This window comes from Mixophyes fleayi, chromosome 1, assembly GCF_038048845.1.
Source record: "Mixophyes fleayi isolate aMixFle1 chromosome 1, aMixFle1.hap1, whole genome shotgun sequence".
In the NCBI taxonomy this organism is placed as follows: domain Eukaryota; kingdom Metazoa; phylum Chordata; class Amphibia; order Anura; family Limnodynastidae; genus Mixophyes; species Mixophyes fleayi.
In genome coordinates, this window is record NC_134402.1 from 414,802,007 (window position 1) to 414,816,573 (window position 14,567).

General features: G+C 41.4%; 1 protein-coding gene and 1 long non-coding RNA gene across 4 annotated transcripts in view; one reads left to right on the forward strand and one right to left on the reverse strand.

Annotated features, from left to right (window-relative positions):
• RNF180 (ring finger protein 180) overlaps positions 1-1,425 on the reverse strand; it is a 75,199-nt gene extending 73,774 nt beyond the window's left edge. For both annotated transcript variants that reach the window (XM_075182939.1, XM_075182947.1), the window contains exon 1: positions 1,293-1,425. The gene's annotated coding sequence lies outside the window, so the exon portion shown is untranslated. The remainder of the gene's footprint in view (positions 1-1,292) is intronic.
• Positions 1,426-1,823: 398 nt separating this feature from the next.
• LOC142109390 (uncharacterized) overlaps positions 1,824-14,567 on the forward strand; it is a 38,873-nt gene continuing 26,129 nt past the window's right edge. For both annotated transcript variants that reach the window (XR_012680362.1, XR_012680363.1), the window contains exons 1-2: positions 1,824-1,886; positions 3,650-3,770. This is a non-coding gene — a long non-coding RNA (uncharacterized LOC142109390). The remainder of the gene's footprint in view (positions 1,887-3,649; positions 3,771-14,567) is intronic.

Below are 14,567 nucleotides of genomic sequence, written 5' to 3' on the forward strand. Positions count from 1 at the left end.
CTTCTCTACCTTTGAAGAAAGCTTCTCCCAAATGCCTCTGGCACATAACATTTCAGAATTGTGTGGAATTATTTTCAGAATGTGTGGAACTACTGCACCCTGCAACACTGGGTATGTGTTAATACTGGACTTAAGTAAGAATTGTGCAGGTGAAGGAAAGGAGGGACTTTAAAAGTATTAACATCTGCTGAAGTTATGTGCTAGAGGCATTTGGGAGAAGCGGTATCTGTAACCATTATATGTGCTGGAGGAGTTTGGCGTTTCCTATACCTGTACACGATTGTAACTGTTAAGCTTATGTGCAGGAGGAGAAGGAGTGTGAATAAAATTTACATTTATTTTTCTATGAGTTGGTCTGGAGATCCAATATTTATTTTGCACTCAACCACCACAAGTGTCCATTCTGCAAATTTTGTGTTAAACACATGAGTATTCAGGATACCCTCTGATCGTGGATGCCACACCCCCGTCATAACCACAGCAGAAGAGGAGGGTAACACTACACATCATTGCACCCCAAGTAAGTGTTCACGCACAAGACCGACCAGCAACAGTTTACACACAGAGAACACCTCAATTTGCCCAGCTCCTCCCATTAAAGGAAATGTTACATTGACATATTAATTGGCTAATTATGTGCTTCCTGTATAAATAGTGTTTTTACATGACATCACAGAATGGTATTGTAACTGCATGGCAGCAGCCCTGCAATTTTACAAATCAGCCTTTATGATTTCCTTCATGGATATACGCAGGAATTAAGTCAAGTAACTTACATACATTTATTTGCTGTCATTGGCAAACAGTGAGGACAAGGTAGAGGAAACATTAGATGATTTTATTTCTTTTAAGTAGAAAAGACCCCCACTTTCTTCCAGCTCGCTGCTAGCATACATTTTTAGAACATGATTTTGCTACAGCACACTACATTTGAACATCATTTAGTTCAAACATTAAGTACAACCTAATTTAATATTATAGCAGGCTTAAAAAAAATATTAGCATTATATTTAATAAACTGGACTGCACTGACATGCTTATAGATATATTCATTACAAAACTTGCTTAAACTTTAAGTGCTGGCAATTTCTGTTTGATTAATCAAATGACAAACACAAAGATAGGGGCTCTCAGTATGAGAGAAGCTGGAGTTCAATAACACACTGTAACTTTTGAATTCCTATAAATTGCTAATTCCTTGACAGCTAGTTGGGAACAATTCAGCACATCAAGAAGATATGATTTACATTTGTTAAACAAATTAGGAAATGAGGGTAACAATATAACAATACCTTCTCATTGGCAGAGCTGTCTTCAGCTAACTCGGCAGAAGCCTCCAGCCTGACCACACACACAGGGTATTATGACAGCTGCCGCTGTACACAGTAATAACACACAACGTCACAGACACAGACACAACGTCACAGACACATGTGCACGCTGCACTACGTACGTCCTCATTGGAGAAACAAGGCAGCTCTTGGAACAGGGTCACGTGGTGTGAGATCATCCAATCACATAATGGTAAACGTTGCTATGGCTGCCATGCTTGCTGTCTTATGTGTATCACTCTTACATATCAGCTCCCTCTTACGAAACTTTATATGACACACACATGTTTAAATGGGTATAGCAGCTAAGCCTACTTATAATAGACCAACATTCCAAACAACCTCTAAAAAACTGAATTTACTAAACATTAGTGTCAAGGTTTTAGCACTCCAGCTGTTTGTGAAACTACAAGTCCCAGCATACTCTGCCAGCTATCAGCTAGTTATCTACTGGCAAAGCATTCTGGGGCTTGTAGTTTCACAACACCTGGAGTGCCACAGGTTAGCCATCACTGCCCTATGCTGAACTTATTTTGGGCTGGTTACAAAACAAAGGTTGGTTTTCTTTCTGTGCAGCACCCATACTAATCATACTTTTTTTTTCTTTCATAAGACTTTGTATTATCTAACAATATAATTGAGTTCTCGACACTGCAAAGAAATTCTACCCAAAATGGGCAAAACTGTTTTTCTATTAAAAGTGCATGAAAATGAATTGTAAGTGTCTTTTTGTCTTGCTAAACGCCACCAAGAAACACATTGTGGTTGCCGGTCTGTTAACAATCTACCTTCTTACTAAAACAGCAAAACCAGTATTGAATACACACGCTTTCCCAATAAAAATACTTGAAAATAATAAATAATTTTTTTATTTATTTTGCTAGTTTGCACTATGTTGCATGTAATGAATAACCTGTAGTAATTATATGGGTAGGCCAATACTTTCATAACCCAGGATTGGATTGCACAGTAGTTTTCAGAAGGTGGTACAACAGTGGGAAAATATAATGTTTTTCATACATCCACCAAATAAAAGTTTTGAAAATGTTTACATAAGGGGGACTGCCATAACTTGATAAAAACCTGAAGGTCTTCTGAAAAGAATGGTAGTACATATTTCTTTTTTTTTTCTTTTCTTTTGTATGAATATTTGAATGTTGATGGGGCTGGCCGGACTCTGTAATGTCATCGCAGTCAATGACATTACTCGTCTCAACACTTTTGCCCAACTTACTCAGTGGTCTGCTACTGATTGATCAGTGACTATTTCTTCGGACCCACGAACCCCGTGCCTTGCTGAAGATGTGTGGTGACCCCCTTCAGCAGTAATGGAGTATATTTGCAGGGCAAGTTCTACTCACTCTTAGTAGTGAAGAGGTTTAAATAAACTCCAGAACAGATTGATGATTAGATTAGATTCTGTAAATTACCTTTTTAAACTTAATATTTTTATTTAGTCACATTAACAAAAAACAATGGAATTTAAAATACAAAACATACTTAAGAAAAGCATAAGTACTAATTAATCCTATATTGTGAAATAACTGTTTTTGTTCACTATATTAAGACATTCATCTGTACCTTTGTCTCATGTCTGCCCCATTGTCTTGTCTTTCCCTTTTTGTTTTCTTAATGTTCTATCTCTGTACCTTGTGTGGGGGTCTACACATACAACTCTTTGATGTTCCCCTCCAGGAACTCCCAGGAGGTGGGGTATGGACAGTGGGGGTGGGGATTGGTGAGTAGTGTAATTTTTTCCCCCGCCTCTGTGACATAATGATGCGTACATTTCATTTTACAGCAAGTGACGGAGACAAAATGACACAATTCCCTGAGAATAATGTCATGGCGGCTTTAATCCTGTCCACTTCACTAGGAAGTGGGCAGATGCGGAAGGATGCTCTACTCTCCCAGGAGTCCGGGAAACCTACCCGGAATTTGGGTGTCCCCAAGACATTCCGGGAGAGTTAGCAAGTATGGTCTAACACATATCTCTCAACTGTCCAGATTTAGGGGGCTACTGTCCCACCTCCCACATAGTTGGGAGGTATGTCCCCACTCACCCAGATGTGTGGTTGCTGCCATAACTACCACTAGTGCCCGCTGCAATTCAGGGGTGTTTTTAGGGAAGGGGCGAAGGGCTGGACTTTTGAAACGCTATGCACCCCTCCAGTGCTGCTCGACAACACCGAAACATGCATTACCATGCCTCCCAAATACCATTGTTAGGAAGTCTTATAGAGTGACCTGCAGAGGGAGCCTAATACATATATCATGAGCTTGCACACACCTGACTTTTCTTTATCATTCTCTTACAGAGTGGACTCCAGTGGATCTTCATCTATTATCAAACTACAAATTCTAGCATGCCTGGTCTGGAAGTGCTTGCTAGGACTTGTAGTTTTCTGCAGCTGGAGAACCACCGGTTTTCTACTGTTGGTAAGCTGATTTTTGAGCTTCTTTATACGTTTCATGTCAGTGTCAGAAAAGCAGATCAGATATTGTGAATGTATTATTATTATCGTCATTGATATTTATTTTTAAGATGCCACAGTGCTTGGAAGCACCTGACAATGGGGAAAATAAGGCATGCATAAAGCAGGGACATCACAGGTGGACAAAATAATTGAAATATGACATGACAAGAAAGGATATGAGGAAAGTGATTTATGCTTGTTGCAGACGCTCAAGGTTTCTGGCCTAATGCTCCCTCTGCATATTCACACATATTTCAAAATAAAGTACTGTTGACCAGACTAAATTTTTGTCCCAGGAAGCACAATACTGTAATATTGACAATGGCCTTACTGTACAAGAACAGAGACACAAATCACTCTTTAGTAATGCAACTTATTAGGCAGTCAATGCGGAAAAAGACCATTGTGAGAGAGATCCGTTTGAAACCACAGTTGGCCTATCAAGTGCAATAAACATTTTTGGGACATGAAATAGAAAGAAAAAAAGATACTGAGTATGCAGTTACAAATAACACTACCTGAGTTGAATTAAAATGTTTTTCTTCAGGTATAAATGGAACATAATAATGTTGCTCCTGCACAAAGACGTGTTAATCAACAACTAAAACATGACAAGTCAATCATCAATACTGAAAAAGGTGACAGTGTTGTAGTACGGGACAGACTAGGTGTGGCCAGTCCCCCGTGCTACCTCTGCAACAGGATGCAGGACAGTTTTCATTTATTTTAGCGCATGTGAGACATCTGATTCCTCATGATAAATATAGAAATCAACCTGGACTGGTTGAAGTGTCAGATCTCTGGATTATTCCCTGTCAGCATGAGTGCGGAAAACTGCATATAAGGGGCAAAAAGACCCAACTAAAATGTATAATATTTACCATTGTCAAGTGTGTTTAATAGCTATTTCTCATGAAATAAACATCGCTACTACGAATGATCCTGTTCTGCTCCTGTGACTTACAGATAAGAGCTGACACTCTGATTCATCCTCTGGTAGTCCTGTGCTTAGCCCAGCCTGCTAAGTCAGTGATCAACCCACTGCCCTGATCCAAAGTCAACGGAGGATCCAGCCAGATCAACCAGCAAAAAGCTGCTGCTGCCATTATACACACCACATAGACGCAAGTGGGTCTTAGTGACCAAGCATGGTTAGAGCAGCAACTATTCTCCTGCAACTGGTACACAGTTGACAGTTGGTGAGAGTCTGGTTTGGCCAAGCGAGACCAGTAGGAATGGTCAGAAACATCAGGTTACTGATGGTTAGGGCAGCCAAGAGTTATTTTGGTCCCGGCATAGCAACTTTTAAAATACTGATCGGTTTAGCTTTTAATATTACTTATATTAGTCATAAGATTAGGTGGAAATTGCGACTGTGTTTGTTACATATGTCATTTCTGTGGGGCTTTTTGTCTTTACAAAAGTGTGCTTCTCCAATAAGTGCAACTGAAACCCTCAATTCTAAGTATAGGATAAGACTCTATGTCTGACAGCTCTGACCTGTTCCAAAAGTTCTTTTGTGGAGCTGAAATAGCCGGACACCCCTTTGAAAACCAAGGAACATCCCTAAAATTTCACACTTTCTACTCTGTTATCTAATTTCAACAATGTCTCTCCACGAATTGAAATCTCGTTTTTACATTTCTCCAAAAAACTAGCCACACCAGTGCATCTCCGCAAACCCTTATTCTCTGATCGAAATCTAGGTGCAGCAAATTAAGGTACCTGACTTCACAAAAGAGGCTTTTATACCATTTATATACGCATACTATATTTGGTAGATTGTTTTTATATTATACACTTGCAGCTGCTTACCCTGCTGTTTGTAATCATTCCTCAAGTAGACTGCTCAGTAAGTTAAAAAACAACAACTAAATTCATTGTTTAAAGGTACTGTTGTTATCTAAATACTAAGAAAAAGTCAGACAACCTAACCATCCTTTTTCATTCTCTTTTAATGTCACTGTTTTTAATGTGGATTTATCCTAGAATTGGATTGCTGTTCTGCTAGGCCTGAATGACCCATGAATATTGACAGAATGAGGTGGAGCCACTCGGAGATTGGACTGGTAAGTTGCTGGACTGCGGGGGTCTCTGTGCCACAAGGTGGCGGACAGTAATTGAGATGTGCACTCTGTGTGCAACATCAGGCTGGCAGGTGGTGATTTTCTGTACAACAGAGGCCTGGCAGATGGTGATTTTCTGTATAACAGGGGATTGGCAGGTGGTGATTTCCTGTACAACAGTGGGCTGGCAGGTGGGAATTTCCTGTATAACAGGGGGCTGGCAGGTGGTGATTTCCTGTACAACAGGAACCTGGCAGGTGGCGATTTCCTGTACAACAGGGGCCTGGCAGATGGGGATTTCCTGTATAACAGGGGGTTGGCAGGTGGTGATTTCCTGTACAACAGTGGGCTGGCAGGTGGGGATTTCCTGTATAACGGGGGTTGGCAAGTGGTGATTTCCTGTACAACAGGGGACAGGCAGGTGGTGATTTTCCTTACAATAGAGGGCTGGCAAATGGTGATTTCCCTAACAATAGGGGGCTGGCAGATGGTGATTTCCTGTATAACAGGGGGCTGGCAGGTGGTGATTTCCTGTATAACCGGGGGCTGGCAGTGGTGATTTCTTGTACAACAGGGACCTGGTAGGTGGTGATTTCCTGTACAACAGGGACCTGGTAGGTGGTGATTTCCTGTACAACAGGTGCCTGGCAAGTGGGGATTTCCTGTATAACAGGGGGTTGGCAGGTGGTGATTTCCTGTACAACAGGGGGCTGGCAGATGGTGATTTCCCTTACAATAGAGCCTGGCAGATTGTGATTTCCTGTATAACTGGGGGCTGGCAGATGATGATTTCCTGTACAACAGGGGCTTGGCAGGTGGTGATTTCCTGTACAACAGAGGGCTAGCAAAATGTATATGGCAGTTGGGGGTATGTCTATTCAATATGTGGTTTGTAATATGGGGGATATTATTCTACAATATGGGACTGCAATGTGGATGTCACGGGCACTAGGAGTCTTTACCCAGTATCACCCGCTGATGGTCTTATCAGAGCAGTAGAGTTGGTATATGATACTCTGATGGCAGGGTGATAATGGAACTGGAAACAGCAGATGGTTAGAGAATGCTCAGAAAGTCTATGACTAGCAGCACTGGTAAACAATAGGTAACTGAACACGAGGATCTGGATGGACAAGGACACGTGAGGGTAGTCAGTGGTCTGCGCACGGCAAGTTGTACCACTGCTATAGTGAGAAGAATGTCCAGGAGTAATAAGGAGGTGGAAGTCAGCGGTCTGCGTATAGCAAGTTGTACCGCTGTCTGTAGTGAAGGAATGGAATCCAGGTGAAGGTAACGGGGAAGTCAGTGGTCTGCGTGTAGCAAGTTGTACCACTGCTTATGTGAGAGGATATATGCAACTGGTGACACAGGGAAACAGGAATCAGTGGTTTGCCTCTAGCAAGTTGTACCACTGAACATATATGTGAGGAAGGACACGAGGAGATAAATGCAATGCAGAGTCTACACGGGTACACTGAACTTGATCCCACGTTGAACTGCACACAATAATAATAATGAATGAACAGCACTGCACAGATAAACAAAGTCACTAGAATAGTCCAGCAAAAGGAAACACAGTCAATAATAGCAATAGTCTCAGAGGATGGAAACTCCGGAGGAGAACAACTCAGTCCAGATGGATATGCAATACACCAGCACAGTCAATGAGAAGTATGCATACCGTGGTTCAGATGAGCAGGCTGTTAGAGATAGCTGCAGGGATACCTGAGCGGCAGGGAACTGACGAGATGAGAAGTCCTTGCAGAATGGAAGCGGCAGGTAGGTGCAGCGCACTGTAGGTAGGCCAGCAAGGACGACAAATACTCAGGAAGCAGTAGTATATCGAATTGAACAGCAGGAGACCACGGGAGAGTTGAAGCGATGTAGCAGAGCTGGAAGCCGAGGAGCGTAGACTCGATGCTAACAGGCAAGTTGACACAAATGGACACACTGTAGAAGCAGTAGGCAGCGGGTCAGCTGACGGCAGGTAGAATGCAGACTGGAGCGCTGAGACGAGCAGGACTCTGTAGACACGCTGAAGTAGCTAACAGGAATCAGCTGGGACAGTAGCAATGTAACACAAGTGAGTTTGAAGTAATCTGTAACTGTAGATATACGGAGACAGCGGATAGGAATCAGCTGCTGGAGTCACGATGAAACTCAAGAGAGTTTGCAGTAATCTGTAACTGTAGATACACGGAGGCAGCGGATAGGAATCAGCTGCTGGAGTCACGATGAAACACAGGAGAGTTTGCAGTAATCTGTAACTGTAGATATACGGAGGCAGGGGATAGGAATCAGCTGCTGGAGTCACGATGAAACACAGGAGAGTTTGCAGTAATCTGTAACTGTAGATACACGGAGGCAGCGGATAGGAATCAGCTGCTGGAGTCACGATGAAACACAGGAGAGTTTGTAGTAATCTGTAACTGTAGATATACGGAGGCAGCGGATAGGAATCAGCTGCTGGAGTCACGATGAAACACAGGAGAGTTTGTAGTAATCTGTAACTGTAGATATACGGAGGCAGCGGATAGGAATCAGCTGCTGGAGTCACGATGAAACACAGGAGAGTTGGAGAGATCTGTAACTTGTTAGACACACGGAGGCAGCGGATAGAAATCAGCTGCTGGAGTCACGATGAAACACAGGAGAGTTTGCAGTAATCTGTAACTGTAGATACACGGAGGCAGCGGATAGGAATCAGCTGCTGAAGTCACTAGGAACACGAGGAATAGAAGTGGTCTGGAAACCACAAACGGCAAACAGGAATCAGCATAAGCTGAACACACGAGCAGGCACTGGAACACCTTCAGAGACTCATGAGGAATGAGACTCCAAGATCAGGCAACGTGGTATTGACCACAGGTGCTTAATATAGGGAGTGTTGCCTGATCAGCCAATTAAGTTAAAGGAACAGAACTGAAGGTTAAAAGGGACTGCACATGCGCAGTACCTCATTATACTGGACGGACACGGTTCCTAGCTACCTTAGAAGTAGCACTCACAGTCCGGTGAGTGACAGTGGATTAATATTACTCTACAATATGTTTTTTGTTGTGTGCGGGGGATATTACTCTTCAAAATGAGAGTCTGTGCAAAAAGTAGCTGGCAGTTGGGTGTTGATTATTATTACATTGGCAAATCTTTCTGAAATTATGTTGGAGAAAATAAAAATGCTAAAAAATAAACTTGTGTGCAAATTGGGCATAATTTAAGATGTTCATAATGTCTAACAACAGATAGAAAATACTTACTCCTTCTTTTCCACCATGTTCACATCATATTATTCTACTGGCTCCTCCTTCAGGATGACCACTAGCTCCTCCTGTACCCAGATGCAATAGCTTAATGTGTACATTGTGCCTACTACCACAAACTCTAAGACTTACCCCGAAACGGATTAGCCAACCATCTGTTTTCCTCCACAGGGGTAAAGTTGAATGTTTAGTAAACTGATTTCCAAGAATTACGATGAGATAACATGTTGTGAGTTGTAAATTATGTCACTTTAAAGACGACAGTAATATTTCTGGTGTTAAATGGATCAATTAAGGAGGCGCAGCCTCTAAAATTTAAGAGCCTTACTAAAACACGTTGTTGACCCGCTCCTCCTTAAATGATCCCTTTACCACCAGAAATAATACTGTTGTCTTTAAAAGTGACGTTATTTACAACTGATGGCATGTTATCTCATTGAAATCCTTGGAAATCAGTTTACTAAACATGCAGTTTTACAACTGTGGAGGAATACAGAAGGTCGGCTAATCCGTTTTGGGGTGAGTGGTATCGGGTTTTTGGTACTCAGTGTAATGATTACCACCGACCTGAATGATCACTGGCTCCAACTGTACTAAGATCCCCTACCCGGATGACCAGTGGCTCCTCCTGTACCGAGATCCCCTACCTGGATGACCACTGACTCCTCCAGTACCCAGATCCCCTGCCTGGATGACCATTGGCTCCTCCTGTACCCAGATCCCCTACCTGGATGTCCACTGGCTCCTCTTGTACCCAGGTCCCCTGCCTGGATGACAATTGGCTCTTCCTGTACCCAGATCCCCTACCTGGATGTCCACTGGCTCCTCCTGTACCCAGGTCCCCTACCTGGACGACCACTGGCTGCAGCCTGTTCTCTGGCTAATCAATCTGTGTAACATAATATATGAACATTTTATTTTGTCTTGTCATATATGGTATATTTTGCAAAATGACATTACATCTTGTGTGTGGGACAATAATGCAGCAACACCCTTTAAACGCTAAAGAGAGACACATTAAGAGGCATTTGTGTATTAAACCCTATAATATTGCTATATAATATCTGAACTAAAGGAGGTTCACATTTTGTTCAAACTGAGAAGATCCATCTACCATAACGAGGTGAATACATTCAAATGGGTACTTACACTAACAATTCATTTCTATAACAGGTTTAGTGTAGGTACCCATCTAAATGCATTTCCCTTGTTGCGGTAGATCAAGGGTGGGGAACCTTTTTTCTGCCAAGGGGCATTTGGATATTTATAACATTATTTGGGGGCCATACAAAATTGACAACTTAAAAATTAGCCTGCTATATTTGGTCAAACATTTAATTAACTCACCCCTAATGCAATAGCTGGAATTGCTTTTCTTTGGTGAGGTGTGTGATGTTAGCTGGTATTGATGATTTTGCTACTCGCAACTGCTTTTCCAGGTTTGCGTCGGTCAGTCTGGAGGGCAGTCGGCTCTTTGTGATTTGGTCTCTCAATTTATTGAGTTTAGCATGTTTTGAGCTGTAATGACGCTCCAGATTGACTTTTTTTCAGTACTGTTTCATGCATCGCCACTAACTAGGCATACCGGTTTGCCTTTGGCTTCAACAAAAATATAATAATTACTCCATTTCTCTTGGAAAGATCAACATTCTGCATCAACTTTTCTTTCTTTGTAGTCGACATTTGTAGGATGTGACACCATTAAGTTTTAATAACTATTCAGCAAAGATTGTTGATCGGGGACGTGTGGATAAAAGTTGGATTGGACTTATCGTCTGTGTTGACAAAGACACTGAATAAATGTGTGCTCTGGAATATGGCAAGCTCTGCAACAGTCAAGCACCCCACTTTCAGGCTGTGCCCTTTACGCTGTTTTTTCTCCCCTTTGTCTCCCCTCTTTCATGCTTTTTTTCTGCCCTTTGTCTCCCCCATTCCTGCTGTGCCCATTATGCTCTTTATTTTCTCCTCTCTTTTATGCTATTTTTTCTCCCCTTTGTCTTTCCCTCTTTCATGCTGTGCGCTTTATGCTCTTTTTTTCTCACCTTTGTCTCTCCCTCTTTCATGCTCTTTTTTCTCTCCTTCACTTATCTTTCGATTGCCTTTTTCTTATTCTCTTCTGTTTTCTTTTCTTCAAGCTCTCTTCTCCTCTATGTTCTTTGCGGGCTGCGGCTTCTCACTGCAACTATCTGGCGTGACATCATCACGCCCGACATTCTGTGCACCGGGAGGGGTGGAATGAGGTCAGTCAGATCAGTTTATTTTTTCTGTTTTTAAGTTTTTATTTATTTTGGGGCAGAGAAGCGGGGGGATGGCAGAGAGCCACACCAATTCATTTTGTGGGCCTTATACAGCCCGCTGGCCGGACATTCCCCACCCCTGCAGTAGATGGACATTCACAATTTGATGAAAATGTGCACTAAGAAACTTCTTTATTTAAGATATACAGTAATGTTTCAGAAGCAAATGCACAAATGTATATTATTGTGATTAGTATCTCTTTAGTCACAGTAGTGATGCACCTTTCCATAAAGTTGACAAATTTAGGTGTAATTAATCAATCTCCATTTTCTCTCTACATCCTTCATGTGTATTGGACATTAACATATATAAGTATATATATATATATATATATATATATATATATATATATATATATATATAAAAGCATATATTTATTTGTTTGTCCTTATCTACAGAAAAGGAGGAACAAGATAAAGTTATTTTCAAATAAGAAAGACAAACCAACATTTTCATTCCTTACCATCAACCAGCGACAGGAGAGTAAACACAAGACATCATAATACAAATAGCAAAAAGATCATATACATTTAGGTTAATTTCTCTCTAACCCTGCACAATGGTACTTACCACAGATTAATATTCATCCTTAGGTGGTCTTAATGTCCTTGCTTTCGCCCTAGTTGTTTTTTTTACAATCCTTTCTCAAGTGTCCCTTCTTAAGACAGTTAAAACACTTCAAAGACTTCTGTTTCTTTTGTCCCTTATAGTGGGTTTTATAAGTCTGAGGTTGTGAATGTAATCTTTCTAAAGCCTGGATACTCACCATCATTAGCCTATCACTCTGCGCCTTTTCCCTTTTACATATGTTTTTATTATGTTCCACGGCAGACTCTCTAATTGCATCTACAGTGAGCCCTCTCCAATTAAGCAAAGAGGTTTGTACCCTGGTCTTTAGATCCTCCCTGAGACCATCCATTAGTACTGTAACAGCTGCTTCCCTGTGTTGCACATTTTCCTTTATATCTGGTATCCCTGTGTACTTAGTCATTGCTGACAGAGCTCTAGCAAAATAGTCAGCTGCAATTTCACTACCTTTTTGTTTGAAAGTGAAAATTTTGTTCCAGTTCACTAACACGCGAAAATATATGGCCAACTGTGAGATTATATGTTTAATATTTTCCTGATTTTCATCCTCCTCCAACATACAATCCTTAATGAACTTTTGTATATCAGTATCGAGAGGAAGACAGGCCCTCAATACCACTCACCAATCTTTATTAGTAGGCTCATGTGCATTACCTAAATGTCTAATAAATTTCTGACATTTGGCCAAATCTTTTCTAGGATCAGGGAAATCAGACATAATTGAAAACAGCTCAGACTTAGTCCTTGGACAATGCACTACTACATATTTTATGGGAACTACACCATCTTTGTCCGCCTTCCCATTGTGAACTGCTATTGTGCGGACAGGATGTAAACCAATCAAATCACCACATTCTGGACTACTTGCTGGAACAACTGTTGCAGTGCAATGAATGTTCCCCCTTTTATTAATTTCTATATTATTCTCACCAATTTCAGCCGCTGCCCCTGCTGGTGGGACCGTTTCTTTTCCTTGTCCGTGTGATGCCTCTTGCATGTTTGTAGCATGGGCAAGAGGTGAAATGACAGTACGTTAATTTTCTTCTTCTGAAATATTACCTTTAACATGACTTAATACATCATAAATATTACAAGTTACATTTTTAAAATTTTTGGTACTTGCGCTCAGTTCTCCACGCTTTGCAACGTTTACTTTCGTTGTGTGCGCGCTTTGCACCACGTCTACTTCCACTGTGCACGTGCTGCCTTTCCACGTGTTCCCTTCTCGTTGCCACAAGTCATCATGTTCAATTCTTGTTTTTGTTGATTTAATCAACAGTATTTTATCACTAACAATACATAGGGCCTCTGAATTAAAACTACCATCTGTGGGAAAAGGTCTCACACACTCCTGGGTCATCTTGACCCATTTGTCACAGTACGCCGTTGCTTACTCACCATATTTCTTATGCATAATAAACCTCGCTGAACCAATCGGCCCTTCCTTAGGCAGCACATCATTGGCTATCTCTAGCGTATCCTTAGCACCCATGTTGAACCTGAAATCTAAATGCGGGCCACAGGCATATCAGCTCCACGATACCCTATCTCTCCAGCAAATTCTTCCAACACTCTGCAACACACAACTGGCCTTGGACGATTTCAACAGGCTATGTCCACTTAGCTCAACCCGACTATGTATCACTGAACAATAAATTGTCAGCGTACTCAATCGAGGAACAACCTAACACAACAACTGGGATCAGAAAAGTACCAAGTTCGCAATACCCTGTCTTTCCAGTATGGGTACTTTACAACTGTTAGCACTCGACATTGATCAGAATATCAGCAGATGCAGCGTATTTCCCCCCACACCTCCCAAGTCACAATCACAGTTGCACAATCAACCATGCGGTCTGATCGCACCGCTTACAGATACTACCTATCGGTAAGCTTTGCGATTACTATAGTGGCGCTATATAAATAAATGATGATGATGATGATGATGATGAATACAACGAAAACCTGTTTTTTTCGCTTCGAGTATACCTGCCATGTATACTCTGTGGCGTCTATTCACCCCCTGTTCTCTTTTAGAACAGAACGCCACACACAAAGGTTTCTTTACTCACTGTTATCCTTTCAAACAGAACCTTTGTCTCTCAGGTCATCTCTTTTTACCCCGTTTCGTCAAACAGCACCTGGATCCTCTCTGTCTCTTTTCAACAGTAAATAAACTCTTCTCTTTATAATCATACAATTCACATACACATTTGTTTTCTGCACAGAAAATAAATTTCCCAAACAATAGTAATATCCTTTCAGAGACTTTACCAAGTGATTATACTATGCATACTATCAAAATGACTGTTTAAACACGTGGCAACAACACCGGAAGCACACATACGCAATGCAGGAAATACACATATGCTATGCAATGCAAGACATTTTAATTGCAAAACGACAGTAAAAGAAATAATTCTCTTTCTTGTTCCTAGATTCAAGTGAGCGCTCCTTATATTATGCAAAAACGAACACTTGGTTTTCACAACACAGAATGGTAAACAGGTTTTGAACACATTGCATTCTTACCTGTATATGACGCGT